A 13481-nucleotide genomic window follows, 5' to 3' on the forward strand; every position below is an offset into this window, starting at 1 on the left:
GCAGGATCTAGTTCTCCAACCAGGGATCAAACCCAGGCCCCCTACATTGGGAGCATGGAGTCTTACCCACTGGACCACCTGGGAAGTCCCTATATATATTTTCAACACAGACCTCCTTTGATTGCATTATAAGTACACAGGAATATTCTGCAGTTCCACAAAGAAATGTGCTTTCTCCCGTTTTCCCTGAAGCGCATGACTCTTTGACCGCTCTTTTATTGTTATACTTATTTTGGAGATATGAGTACAGAGAAGTAGTTCTCAACTTCAGCACTGGCAATGGTTCAGGAGTAAGACTAAAAGCCACACGCAGACTCAATACTGGGGAGGTGTGGGGCATGCTTGGCCTGAAAGGGGAAGCCATTGACACCAGGTGGGGGTGCAGCCCCAGTGTTGCCAGAGCTTCAGATGTTTCAAGAAAAGCCAGAAAACTGAATTTTTATATGTTGCTTCAACGCTGGCTCAAAAAAGCATTGTGCAGGTTCTCAAGTTCTCACTTCCAGTGTAATGGGAGAGAATTTCTGTCCTGGCAGTGGTTCTAGCCTGAAGTGCTGTGAGAACAGCAGTCAAGATTTCCTTCTTCCTGCACTACTGGTAGGAGGAAGGAAATACCACCTGGAGGAGGTGGTATTGGTATTTAAAGAGGGTTCCTAAAGGTGGATGGAGCGTTCTGAAAGGAAGAAGGTAGGGAGTGACCTCAGTACAGCTTTTGCCCAGTTGTTCATCACAGGAATGCTACTGGGCCCTGCATCACAACCCCCTGTCCCCCACTTGTCCACACCCTCAGCTTCCTGGTTCCAGCCTCGAGGGGTTCAGCCCACGTCTGCCCTTCAGTTTTCTTATTCCTGGGAACCAAGGAACAGCTGACGAGGCCCAAGGTGTCCTCCCATGGCTTCCCAGCGAACTGGGCTGGGGCCTGCTCCCTGGGGTTGGCAAAGGGAACCACTAGCTCTTGGGGCCTTCCCCTTGGACTCAGAAGGTAAGGCAGCAGAAAGAAGGGAGGAGGGCCTGAGGATTCCCCACTGGGTGAGAGTCACCCTCCCCAGGCCATGCCTACTTTTCAGAAAGGGTAAGCCAACTAGGCTGGCTGCCTGGACCCCATACTTAGGTGGGCAAGGTGTTGGGGGCAGCTACCTTCTATCTTGTGAACTACATCATCATCCAATTTCAGCATCATAAATAGCACAGCAACCTCATCTTATGGGCCCCCTGATGTGATGCAATAATCACCAATATAATATTCTTGCCAAAATTGTTTAATGTGAATCTAATCTTGAGGAAGCAGTCAGGTAAATCCAGAATATGGTGCTAACAGGGAACTATATCCAATCTCCTGGGATAAACCATAATGGAAAAGAATATTAAAAAAAAGAATGTGTATATGTATGTAAAACTGAGTCACTTTGCTGTACAGCAGAGATTGGCACAGCACTGTAAATCAACTACACTTCAATAAAAAAGATAATAATAAAATATGGAAACAGAATGAGGTGCTAAAACTGGCCTGAACTGTTACAAAAAGTAATCAGACAAAAAGGCTGAGTATGGGGTAGAGAATACTCTTCTATATTAAAAGAGACTAAAAAGACCTAACAACCAAACATGTGAACCTTGCCTCCTGAACTGAGATAAAAATGCTGTAAAGGCATTCTTGAGACCAGTGGGGATGACACGACTGAATGGCTGCTTATTTCCTTGGATGTCATGTGGCGCTCTAATGGTGTAGAGTTGGGTCTCTCAGCCTCAACACTTTGGAGACAGATGATTCTCTCTTCTGGGACTTTAGCAGCATTTCTGGCCCCTGCCCGCTAGGTGTCAGGAGCACCGCACCCGTTCAGGTGCAACAAGCTGAAAAGTCAGAGACGGTTTAGAATTAGCAATGAAGGTTGCATCACATCATGAATTTACTAAAGAAGCACCTTAAAATGGTTAAATGGTGAATTTTATGATACGTGAATTTTTTCTCAATAAAAAATGTCTCTGTTTGACATTGTCAAATAATCCCTGGGGGACAAAATCACCCCAGCTGAAACCACTGGTGCAGAGAGTACACTGCTGGGTGGGAAGGTTGGTGGGAGGGAGCGGGGCAGGAGAGGGAATGCAGGCCGAAGGATTGGGGAGGGAAATGTCTTGTTTGTAACTTACTTTCAAAGAGCAAATGTGGTAAAATGTTAACCGTTAGTGACACTAGGTGACAGGTGTGTGGGTTGTTCATTTGACTATTCTGTCAGCTTTCTATAGACTAATTTTTTTTCAAAACCAAAAGAAAAGAATTCAATTTGAAATTTTCTGCTTACAACATCCCAACGGACCCATGACAGGTGCCAACTGTGCAGCCTCCCTTCAGGTACCGTTACCGTAAGTGCCTACATTGGTTGAGTTGCTCACATTCTTCTTGCTCCGAGGGAAGACTCTTTCCTTATCTCGCACACCTCTCTCTCCTCTCTCTCTCTGTCTCGCTCCCTTGCTCCCTTTCTCTGTCCCTCCTGCCCTATGTCACTCTAAGACTCCCTGAATATTTTGGCCCGTGCTGCACACTATGGAGAGAAAAGCATCCTATGAACCGTCATACACTCAGACTGGTGCTGATGATACGCTCTGTCAGTTCCTTTGTGGTGAGTATTCTCTCCTGTGGTAGCTTTAAAACACGGTCACAAAACTCTTTAGCGCTTGTTCATTTAGAGACAGGGGTCTATGACCTCTCTCCTTGAATATGGACTCTGCAACTACTTAACCAATAAAATATGGTGGAAGTGACACTGTACTAGTTTCCAGATCCAGGCCTTAGAAAACTAGCATCTGCCATTTTCTGTCTCCTTTGAGATACTGCTCTTGGAACTCAGCTGTCACGCTGTGAGGAAGCCCAAGCCACCCTGTGGAGAGGCACATGTGGAGAGAAGCAGCATACAGCACCAACTTGAAAGCCATGTGAGTGAGTTATCTTGGAAGTGGATTCTCCTGCCCCAGCTGTGTGTGTTAGGGGTTAGGGGTGCGGGGTGCAGAGCTGAGCTGTGCCTGCTGAGCTCTGCTCATTTTGTAGATTCGTGAGCAAACTTCATGGTTGCTGTGTTTCTAAGTCACTAATCTTTGGAGTGGTTTGTTTGCAGTGATAGATAACTGATGCATCCCCTACTGGGGGGAAGGGCTTTAAAGGCAGGAAGTGGACCAGCCCTCTAGCCCCATAGCTAGGACCTAGGTCAGCACTTGTTCCTTCAACAAGTATTTATTGAGTAGTCACCAAGTGCTAGACACTATACCAGGGATTGAGGAGTTAGCAGTGAATGAGGTGGACCTACACTGCCTGGGGGGCACAGCTCAGGCACAGTAATGAGACAACTATAGCCTCAGCTTGAGAAAGGGGGAGGGAGAACTGTCTTCCTGGGGGGGAGTATTTCTAAGCTGAGACCTGACTCAGGAAAAGGAGTCACCCATGCAGAGAAGCAGGGAAAGGGCAGATGGAACACCATGTGCCAGTTCTGGGTAAGGTTGCCAGATTTGGCAAATAAAAAAAAAAAAATTAACACCCAGTTAAATTTGAACTTCAGATAAACAATGAGTACTTTTTTAGTATATACATATACCCCGTGCAATATTGGGGACATTCTTTTTTTTTTTTTCCCCCTAGCTTATGTATTTATTTATTTATTTTTATATTTATTTTTGACTGTGTTGGGTCTTCGTTTCTGTGCGAGGGCTTTCTCTACTTGTGGCAAGCGGGGGCCACTCTTCATTGCGGTGTGCGGGCCTCTCACTATCGTGGCCTCTCTTGTTGCGGAGCACAGGCTCCAGACGCGCAGGCTCAGTAGTTGTGGCTCACGGGCCTAGTTGCTCCGCGGCATGTGGGATCTTCCCAGACCAGGGCTCGAAGCCGTGTCCTCTGCATTAGCAGGCAGATTCTCAACCACTACACCACCAGGGAAGCCCCGGGGACATTCTTATACTAAAAAGTTATTCATTATTTATTTGAAATTCAAGTTTAATTGGGAGTCCTGTATTTTATCTGGCAACCCTAGTTCTAGGGCAAAAAAAAGAAAGAGGAGAAAAAAAACCTCTTGATTTCAAGGGACTGTTCAGGAAGCTGGATGTAGCACACAGACAAACAAGGCCTGGCATGAGGGGTAAAGCTGAGCAGGAACAAGGTCAGAAAAGGTCAGCTTGGGACTTCCCTGGTGGTGCAGTGGTTAAGAATCCGCCTGCCAATGCAGGGGACACAGGTTCAAGCCCTGGTCCGGGAAGATCCCACATGCCATGGAGCAACTAAGCCCGTGCGCCACAACTACTGAGCCTGCGCTCTAGAGCCTGAGAACCACAACTACTGAGCCCGCCTGCCACAACTACTGAAGCCCGCGTGCCTAGAGCCCATGCTCTGCAACAAAGAGAAGCCAACACAATGAGAAGCCCGCACACCGCGTCGAAGAGTAGCCCCCGCTCGCCACAACTAGAGAAAGCCTGTGTGCAGCAATGAAAACCCAACGCAGGGCTTCCCTGGTGGCGCAGTGGTTGAGAATCTGCCTGCCAATGCAGGGGACATGGGTTCGAGCCCTGGTCTGGGAAGATCCCACATGCCGCGGAGCAACTAGGCCCGTGAGCCACAACTACTGAGCCTGCGCGTCTGGAGCTTGTGCTCCGCAACAAGAGAGGCCGCGACAGTGAGAGGCCCGCGCACCGCGATGAAGAGTGGCCCCTGCTCGCCGCAACTAGAGAAAGCCCTCGCACAGAAACGGAGACCCAACACAGCCAAAAATAAATAGATAAATAAATAAATAAAATTAAATTTAAAAAATTTAAAAAAAGAAAGAAAACCCAATGCAGCCATAAATAAATAAATAAATAAAAATTTTTTAAAAATAAAGAAAAGGTCAGCTTGCCAAGGTCCATTCTGAGTTTCACCCTGAAGCAGTGGGGAGCCATGGGAGGGTTTGGAGCAGGGGAGTGACAGTTAGTTTTGTGTTTTAGATATTCCGGGCTCCCATGTGAGAGGGATGGGAGCCTCTAAGCAGGGAAACCAGGAGGAGTCTGTTGCCCTGCAGTGCTCATACTCTGCATTGTTACCACAAAGCCATGAGAATGTTGCTGGACTAATCCCCCACTTTATATTTTTCTTTTCTACAATGTAAGTGTTTTAAGCTATAAATTTCTCCCTAATCACTGCCTCAGTATACCCCACAAGTTTTGATATGTTTAGTTTTTATTATCACTTCATTCAGAATATTTTCTAATTTCCCTTGAAATGTCTCCTCTGACCTATGGATTCTTTATGTGTGTTGTATGATTTCCAAATATTTGAGATTTTTCTGTGAATCTCATCGTTATTCATTTTCATTTCCTTCCACCGTGGTCATAGAACATACTTGGCACATTCTTTGAATTTCATGAATATCGTTTGATGGGTGAACATATGGTCTATCATGGTGAAGGTAGCACGTTTGCTGGAAAAGAGAGTGAACGCTGCAGCTGTTGAGTTTAGTGTTCATAAACGTCTGTTACAGTCAGGGTAGTTGACAATGTTCTTCTGTTCTTCTATGTATTTCCTTATTATTTAGTCCAGCTATTTTATTCTTTGATGTGTGGGGTATAAAAGTCTTCAATGATTATTATAGATTGGTCTAGTTCTTCCCTTTTCTGTCAGTTTTTTTCTTCAAATATTTTGAAGCTCTGTTACTACATATACACACATGTATGATTATTATGGCTTCCCAGTGAATGATTTTATCCATATGGATTTCCCTGTTTAGCTTGGATAACACCCATTCTCTTGAAGTCCACCACGTCTGATATGACTATTGCCACTGCAGCTTTCCTAGGCTCACTGTCAGCTTGGCATATCTTTATCCATTCTTTACTTCTACCTTATTTATGTCTTTATATTTAAAGTGAGCGTAATTATAGACAGCATATAGTTGGGTCTTACTTTTCTGTTCATCAGAGAATCTCTGCCCTTGACTTGGCATTGTAGTACATTTACATCTAATTATTACTCATATTATTGATATGGTTGATTTAGTTCCATGATTTTACTATTCACTTTCTGTTTTTCCACTGTTTTTGTGCCTCTGTTCCTGTTTGGGTTTTGGAGGTAGAATACAAAATTCTCTTGTATTCTCACTGTTCCATTTATCAGGTGATGTGTAAGGTTGCTAATTTCTAGTGATTTCTAGAACAAGAGTGGACTCTGCAGCAGGTCCAGGCTACAGTATGAGCAGTCCTGCCGCTTATGTCAAACAATCAGGTAGATTCCATCACAGGGGAAGATGCTGTGGGGAGCCTTGGGCAAGCCCCAACAGGAGAGTCACAGGGACTCTCTTCTACAACATTAGAAGAGAAATTGCTGACCTTGGTTATTGACTGAGTTCATGACTGTGGGTCATCATGTGACCATGTGGCTAGACCTGCTCGTCATGAACTGGGTGCTGGCCAACGCACAAAATCATTAGGTTGGCCAGGCCAAGCAGCGAGTCCATCATTAATTAGATGTTGTATATCCCAGATAAAGCTTAGGCAGATCCAAATAGTATAAGTAATCTCTATCAACAGGTGGCTCAAACACCAATGTCTCCTAACACTGTTGCACTGATGCCTCTCGCTCATCTCACACCCACGCATCAGGTGGGATACCCAGCAAACGGCTAATAGAGGGAGAAAGCCCAAGCTTGGTTCAAGGACGTGTTGTTTTGGTGTGAAAGAAACAAACTGAAAATGAACTGCTCTTGCATTGCACCCCCAGCTGTGGGGGGAAATCTTCCCAGTGGAGAAAAGTTTGAGCAGTGCACCTAGACAGAGGTGAAAGCAGGACCTGCTTCACAGGCCTGAGAGCTGTTTAGTCACACAGGGCAACCTGCTCGAAAGGGTCCCACACTTGTTTAATGCCCTGCTGTCGCCACCTTGAAATTCATAATCATTCTGAACAAGGTGCTCTACATTTTTATTTTGCACTGAATCCCATAAAATATGTCCTGGGTAAAAGGTTCCAAGACCAGTGTAGAATAGCAGAATAGGGGACCCACAGTAGATAAGACTACCTTGACTGGTATGTGCCATGATACCCAAGTGTGTGTGTGTGTGTGTGTGTGTGCGCATACAGCCATATGGTACTTATTAGGTCCTCAAAAATGATGACTATTGTTACTCTATGTTATTGATGATGACTATGAGGACGATAAGAGTTATTGGACTCCTCCAGCATCGTTTTTCAAACTTTGTTTAACCCTGGTTAATTCACTGTCCACAAGCCATCCTTCTGTTTTGTTGCACTGAAAGGAAAACAATGAAAAAATGCAAAGCATTTTTTATTCAAGCAGTGCCTTTGATAACCCTCAGGAATTTAACACAAATACATACCTAGCCTTTCAAACACCCACTAAGATTTTTGGACACCCTCATTCAACCCCCATCCAACCAGTTGCATCAGCGGTCCCTAAAATCCCACCCCACACCCCTCCCAGCTGCCACAGATTCTCTCAGAATTCACATGGACCGGCACCCACACTCACCCAGGTCATCTGGGTGAGTGTGGGTGATGTCTGTACAATTCCCCACCAGTTCAATGTGAAAACTCCTGCCAGGGACAGCTGATGTGCAAGCTGCAAATCCTATCATTTTCACTCGAAAATTTTTATCACAAATTAGAAATTATGCATGTGTGTGATTTCTAGTGCCTATGAAGGATGAGAAGGCTTGGCATCTTGAAAGGGCATTAGATACATTCCTATAGTGTTCTAGATTTCCAGGGAGAGCCAGAGGTTGTGATTATGTGGAAGCTTAGCAAGGAAACAAAGGTGATTCTCTGCCGTTGTGGAGTCTGGAGGTTGGGGATCTGAAAACTCTGAAAGCTCTGAAAACGCCTTAAGGTGAGGCCCTGGGGATACAAGGGCCCTGGTTTAAGGAGGGCTGCCTATGTCAAGGGGAAAACCAGCAATTCCACCGCCTCTCATGATACAACAAATCTGGGGTTTTAGATTTTAAAAAGCCAGGGCCAAGAGAGGATGGGGATGAAGGACGGTGTCACCCGCTCCTTTCACATTTTCTGCAAGAAAGAAAGCCTTGTGGAGACTCCTGGCTCAGTAAATGAGTCACTGGCTTTATAAGCCAAGAGAGATTGGAAAGCAGATTCCAGGAAACAAGCAAGGAGGAAGCTTGGGGAAGGTTTTCAGCTTTAGTGTGAAACTGTCAAGTCTCTATGCTCTTGTGGGAACTCAAGGAGAAAAACAACAGTGAGAAAGACTAGAGAAATAGCAAGGGACCAGACAGGGCTCAAGTGAGAGCCTGGGCATTTGGGCAATTTGGAATGACTGATGGAACCAACTCTGCAAATTATCCAGGCAGTTTCAGAGAGGGAGAAAATACCCCAGTGTTCCAAGGCCTACAGTCATTCCTAATCCAACAGTTGATATTTATGAGCATCCATCAAGTTCCTGTGCTGGGCACTGGGCGTAGAGTAGTCAATGAGGCACCGTGGTCCCTAGTCCTACAGAACTCACAGCCGTTGAGCAAGTCATCATACTTGTGCCAAGTGACAAGGAGGAAGGTTCAGGGGTATGAGCCACTGTGGGAATCCTAGAAGGCTTCTTGACACCTAGGGTAGGATTGTCTAGACACACCGAAGGTCAGGCTAAATTTCAGGCAGAGACCTGGATCAGAGAGAGCAGGGCTCCTTGGAAGAAATGAATGGTGAGCAGTTTGGGGGACAGAAGCACAAGATAAGACTGGATGAATCCTTTCACTTCTCTCATTTTGGGTTATTTGTTTGCTTAGCAAATTTAGGGAGGTGTATCTCCTAAGTGCCAGGCAGTCTATTTGGCACTTTCTGTTTATTTACAGAGCAATTCAATTTACCAGTGTTTACTGAGCTCCTTGAGCAAGTGAGCTGGGCCCAGCCACGGAGCAGGCAGAGGGCAAAGCAAGAGCGCAGGCCCAGAGGTGGGACCCCACAAAGAAGTCTCAGGGAAGAGCCAGGAGTCCCTTGGGGGCCGGAGTGGGATGAGGGAGCTGAGGCCTGAGGGAACACCAAGCTGATGTTCAGACTCCAGCCTGGTGGGGAGCAGGATGAGTCCTGGAGAGATCCTTGCCCTGAGAAGCCGAGGCCAGGTGGGGGAGGTCTCCCTTCAGCACATTCTCTTCTGTGTGACGCTGGAGATAATTAACCCAGGGGCCCTAACAGCTGCCACCACCCCCTTCAGGAATCCAAGTCCTCCCTGCATGACTTCTAGGCCACACTCCCGCTGCACAGCTCTGTGGGAGAAAGGAGTCTCATTAAACACTTTCATCAGATGTGCTGGCCTGGAGTCACCAGTCTGCTTTCTGGGACAGCCTCCGCCAGCTCTCTGGGCTCCCAAGAGCCCGGGCTGATGGCTGCCTTCCCCCCAGGCCAAAGGCCTGCCACCTCTCTGCTGGTCAAAGTCCTTCGGGCCCTCAAGGAGCCTTACTCAACTCACAGTGGCATCTGGGGGAGCAGGGGAGCCCTGGGAGGGAAGGTAAGAGTCTTGGTTCCCATCCCAGCCTGGCCGCCGGTTCACTGGCCTCAGGCATGGCCTTGCTCTCTCTGCAACTTGATGACTTTTGAGATCTAGGACCTCTGAATCTGAGAACCAGGCACAGGGTCAGGTGACTCGACCTAGAACTAGTCTTGGTTTGGGATCCCTGGAGAGGAGCAGGTGGCCCTTTAGGGAGGGGAGGCAGACAAGGGCTGTGATGTGAGAAGCACAGGGCATTGTGAGAGTGAAGAGGTTGCTGACCTGGCCTGGGGTCCAGAGAGGTATCCCAGAGGAAGTGGTGTCTGAGCTGAGACCTAAAGGGTGGGCAGGAGTTACCAGGTTGAAGGAAACAGAAAAAAGATGCACAGAACAGCCTGTGCAAAGATATGGAGGCGTGGGAAAGAAGGATGTACTCACGGAACAAAGAAGTTCAGTCTGGCTGAGCTAGGACCTCATGGGGAGGAACTGGCCAGAGATGAAGGGCCAGCGGGGAAGTGAGAAGGGACAGGGTTCAATATGCAGAAGCCATCAAGCGGCTCTGTAGAGAATGGACCAGGTCGGGTGAAACCAAGAACACTAAGAGGCCAGAAAGGAGGTGCAGATGGTGCCCTGGCCAAGGGGCAGAGAGGATGGGGCAACTTGATGGCCAAAGAGGTGTCAGGGGAAAGGCCACCCAGACTAACCTGAGAACCTGGGAGGGAGAGCAGTTCTGAGGAGAAGAGACAGGGTCGACTTTATACAGTGAGTTTGGGATGCCCAAGGGTCATCTTAAGTGGGGAAGTGGCACAAGAGATGGGGAGCGAAGACTCAAGGCATCACTGTGGGAACAGAAACAAGGCCCTGGAAGCTGTCAGGATGGCCTGGAGAAAAGAATCAAGATGAGGGAAGGGGATCCAGCACCCTGAGGAGCCCACAGAGGGGCATGAAGAGATACAGCCAGAGAAGCAGCTAGAAATCCAAGAGGAGCAGTCACAGAAGCCAGAGGGAGTTTCAGAAGAGGGGGAAGATCATCCGTGTTCAACACACGTGGATCAGGTCAGAGGCAGAGAGGACTGAAAAGTGGAGGGTCAGGGAACTTTTACAAAAAGGCTCAAGTCTGGAGGAGGTTTTAATGGTGGTGGTGGCCTTCCCTGTGACCATGATATGCAACCAGGTCTGAGTGTGAGCAGGACCGCTGCATAGGGCTGAAGAGGTTGTGCACTGCACAGTCCAGTGACTATCCGTTCACGAAAATGTGGCTTGGGGTAAGTGGGCACCTCCTGGAGTTTGGAGGTATTTTGTGAAGCCTGTTACTGCAGTGTGGAGACTTCCCACGTGGTGGCGCCAAAGACCAAGACTATGTCTTGGGCTTGGCTGGGGCAGGGGTCAGTTTGAAGATCGTTAGCCTCCAGGTCATTATCCCATGTGTGGAGGGTATTGCCAGATGCCCAGTGACTAGGCCCTTCCCCACCTCAACACCCTCCACATCTCTGTCAGAACAGTTCTCGTAGCGGTAGGAACTCAGAAATAAACTACACACCACACACTGTAGCCTTTGCCAGGGGGCCTGGCCTGAAAGAGTCCCAGGCAAGCAACTCATCCCAGGATCTGGGAGAGGCACGGATGTCCCTCCCACTTGTTCCTTAGGAGAAGGGAGTCTCAGGAAGGAAGGAAGAACGCCTGGCCCAGCCAGAGAGACACAGTCACCGCACCCCAGCAAGGCCCTCCTCACAGGTCCCCCTAGAGGCCAAAGCTGGATCAGCGAGGACAATGGCAGAGATAGCCCCACCTGGGGGAGAGTCCCCAGGGAAGTCACCTGTCGAGCCTGGTGACTCCGGACTAGAAGCTTAAACCCACCTGGTGCAGGGGCGGGCCTGGTAATGCCTGAATACATAATGGCCATGTATTTGAAAACGATGATACGTTTATTAAAAACCATTCTTTATATAAGTAAATACAAAGAAAAGAAAGCCACGTGAAATTATGCCCAGAGATGATGGCCGCTGCTGGGACAGGCCTCCTGACAGCTCTCCAGGGCAGTGGATACAGGTTTGACCCAAGGAGACTCCTGCCACAGGAGAATGGGTGGCTGTTCTGGTGCTTTCCCCCAGTCCTCTGTGTCTATTGTGTTGAGCACCTTTCCCTATTCAGAGATATAAAACCCTCACTCCCTACTCTGCCTGACCTGACTCCACCCCCTCTCAGACGTTACCTTCTTTCCCTCTATCCTAGCCCACGTGACTCAAATACAGCAAGGTCATTCCCACCTCCAAGCTGTTGCCCCAGCTGTTCCCCCTGCCTGGAATACAGTGGTCCCTCGGTACCTGCTGGGGATTGGTTCCAGGACCCCCTCACGGATACCAAAATCTGTGGACATTCAAGTCCCTGTATCAAATAACGTAGTACAGTCAGCCCCCGTGGATACAGAGGGTCGACTGTACTCTTTCTCTGTATCATTTTGTGACAGTTTCCTTCTTGTCATTCAGGTCTTGGCTCCAAAGTTACTGTCTCAAAGAGGCCTACCCTGTCCACCCTGACTAAAGTAGCACCTTAGCCCCATCGCTCCAAATCGCATCACCCTGGTTTGTTTTCTCCACAGCTTTTCCTTCTCTCTGAGGTCATCTTACGGATATGTGAGCTTGATTATTGTCTGTTTCCTTGGGCTGGAGTGTGAACTCCTTGAGAACAGAGACCTTGCCTATCTGATCTGCCTCTGTGTCCCCAGCATCCAGAACGATGCCAGGCACATAGTAGATGCTCAATCCATGCCCCACATCCATTTTCAGTGGCTAGGGGTTATCTCAGGGCACACACGAACCTCCTTCACCCTCTGTCTCACACTGATGGTCACCAGGACTGTGCCATCCCTTTATCTCTGGTTGAACAAGCCAGCAATCAGTATCCTTAGACACAGATCTTTTCTTGCCTGGATACCTCTTCCTTTGGGAGAAATTTCTTTCTTTTTTTAAAAAATATTTATTTATTTATTTATTTGGCTGCATAGGGTCTTAGTTGCGGCACACGGGCTCCTCAGCTGTGGCATGCATGTGGGATCTAGTTCCCCGACCAGGGACCGAACCCAGGCCCCCTGCATTGGGAGCACAAGAGTTTATCCACTGTGCCACCAGGAAAGTCCCTGGGATAAATTTCTTTTTCTTTTTTTTTCTTTTTATTTATTTATTTATCTTTTTTAAAAAAAATTAATTTATTTGTTTTTATTTTTGGCTGTGTTGGGTCTTCGTTGCTGTGCGCGGGCTTTCTCTAGTTGCGGCGAGCAGGGGCTACTCTTCATTGCAGTGCACGGACTTCTCATTGTCGTGGCTTCTCTTGTTGCAGAGCACAGGCTCTAAGTGCACGGGCTTCAGTAGTTGTGGCACGTGGGCTCAGTAGTTGTGGCTCGTGGGCTCTAGAGCACAGGCTCAGTAGTTGTGGCGCATGGGCTTAGTTGCTCCACGGCATGTGGGATCTTCCCGGACCAGGGCTCGAACCCGTGTCCCCTGCATTGGCAGGCAGATTCTTAACCACTGCACCACCAGGGAAGCCCTAAATTTCTTGAAGTGGAACTTCAGGGTGAAAAGGAGGGTTTGCACTTGACATCCTGATATATACTGAAAAAACTACTCTTAAATACTCAAACCACTTCCCATTCTCTAAAAAGCATCCACTTACACATCATGTCCATCACTGCCAATCTCAGAGGTCAAAAAAAAGTCTCTTGTTTACATTTGCATTGTGTTGATTATTAATGAGACAGAGTACCTCTTAAAAGTGCAATTTTAGTGAGTGAATGGATGAGTGTAGTTAAAGCATCAGAAAAGAGAAGTGGCTACAGGAACCTCAAGGTGAGAGTGCTAAAGCCAAGACTTAAACGTGGGCAGCATCCCTGGCCCTTGCCCTTTGACACACACATTGGGCAGTAGGGGCCGCTGGGACTGGAGGCGGGCGGAGGTGGTGGCAGGTCCAGGCACACCCACAGACCCACACTTAGCCCCCTTCAAGACTGCATCTGCCCCCACCACCCACTGAAGTGCC

The 13481-nt window shown here is 47.9% G+C and overlaps 1 protein-coding gene across 2 annotated transcripts in view; it reads left to right on the forward strand.

Annotated features, from left to right (window-relative positions):
• The first annotated feature begins 2905 nt into the window (after positions 1-2905).
• The window catches only part of RIPOR1 (RHO family interacting cell polarization regulator 1), a 31128-nt gene continuing 20552 nt past the window's right edge, over positions 2906-13481 (forward strand). The window contains exon 1 of one of the 2 annotated variants that reach the window (XM_082439558.1): positions 2906-2928. The gene's annotated coding sequence lies outside the window, so the exon portion shown is untranslated. Of the gene's footprint in view, positions 2929-9392; positions 9471-13481 lie in introns of those variants that run through there. The other variant, XM_082439557.1, reaches the window with a different exon arrangement.

This window comes from Balaenoptera physalus (assembly GCF_965194825.1).
Source record: "Balaenoptera physalus genome assembly, chromosome: 19".
Lineage (NCBI taxonomy): Eukaryota > Metazoa > Chordata > Mammalia > Artiodactyla > Balaenopteridae > Balaenoptera > Balaenoptera physalus.